This window comes from Schistocerca piceifrons, unplaced genomic scaffold (genome assembly GCF_021461385.2).
Source record: "Schistocerca piceifrons isolate TAMUIC-IGC-003096 unplaced genomic scaffold, iqSchPice1.1 HiC_scaffold_968, whole genome shotgun sequence".
NCBI classification, from domain to species: Eukaryota; Metazoa; Arthropoda; class Insecta; order Orthoptera; family Acrididae; genus Schistocerca; species Schistocerca piceifrons.
Window position 1 is genome coordinate 3,869 of NW_025729243.1, and position 1,132 is coordinate 5,000.

General features: G+C 56.1%; 1 non-coding gene across 1 annotated transcript in view; it reads left to right on the forward strand.

The window, feature by feature from the left end:
* Positions 1 to 391: 391 nt before the first annotated feature.
* The window catches only part of LOC124774676, a 1,909-nt gene continuing 1,168 nt past the window's right edge, over positions 392 to 1,132 (forward strand). Inside the window, exon 1 of the ribosomal RNA XR_007015425.1 lies at positions 392 to 1,132. This exon is cut by the window's right edge and continues 1,168 nt beyond it. This is a non-coding gene — a ribosomal RNA (small subunit ribosomal RNA).

Sequence of the window (1,132 nt, forward strand, 5' to 3'; positions counted from 1 at the left end):
TCGGCACCCAAGTGGGGCTTTTGTCCTTCTGTGGCGCTGGCGTTGGAGCTGCCGGTCACCGTAGGTGGCGCGTGTTGTCTCCCGCCGGCAATGCCACGACAGCACGCTCCCGGGCCTCTGTCGGCAGCGGCAAGCTCAGTTGGGAGCACGGGTGGTCGCACCGAAAGCGTCTACTCGCCTAACTCCGGGCGATTGCGCCTCTCTCGAACCCGACCAAGTACTTGGGACGGCGCTGCGCGCCGCCGGGACCTGAGAGGGTTTCGAGGTGTATTGTGCAGGGGAGCTCAGCCTCCTCCTGTTTGCAGAATGATTGAGCGGACGCTTGCGTGTTCGCGCGGGCCCCCGGGACACACTCCCGGGCGGCCGGCTGCTCAGCTCTAGTTGACGCAGCTCCCTGGTTGATCCTGCCAGTAGTCATATGCTTGTCTCAAAGATTAAGCCATGCATGTCTCAGTACAAGCCGCATTAAGGTGAAACCGCGAATGGCTCATTAAATCAGTTATGGTTCCTTAGATCGTACCCACGTTACTTGGATAACTGTGGTAATTCTAGAGCTAATACATGCAAACAGAGTCCCGACCAGAGATGGAAGGGACGCTTTTATTAGATCAAAACCAATCGGTCGGCTCGTCCGGTCCGTTTGCCTTGGTGACTCTGAATAACTTTGGGCTGATCGCACGGTCCTCGTACCGGCGACGCATCTTTCAAATGTCTGCCTTATCAACTGTCGATGGTAGGTTCTGCGCCTACCATGGTTGTAACGGGTAACGGGGAATCAGGGTTCGATTCCGGAGAGGGAGCCTGAGAAACGGCTACCACATCCAAGGAAGGCAGCAGGCGCGCAAATTACCCACTCCCGGCACGGGGAGGTAGTGACGAAAAATAACGATACGGGACTCATCCGAGGCCCCGTAATCGGAATGAGTACACTTTAAATCCTTTAACGAGTATCTATTGGAGGGCAAGTCTGGTGCCAGCAGCCGCGGTAATTCCAGCTCCAATAGCGTATATTAAAGTTGTTGCGGTTAAAAAGCTCGTAGTTGGATTTGTGTCCCACGCTGTTGGTTCACCGCCCGTCGGTGTTTAACTGGCATGTATCGTGGGACGTCCTGCCGGTGGGGCGAGCCGAAGG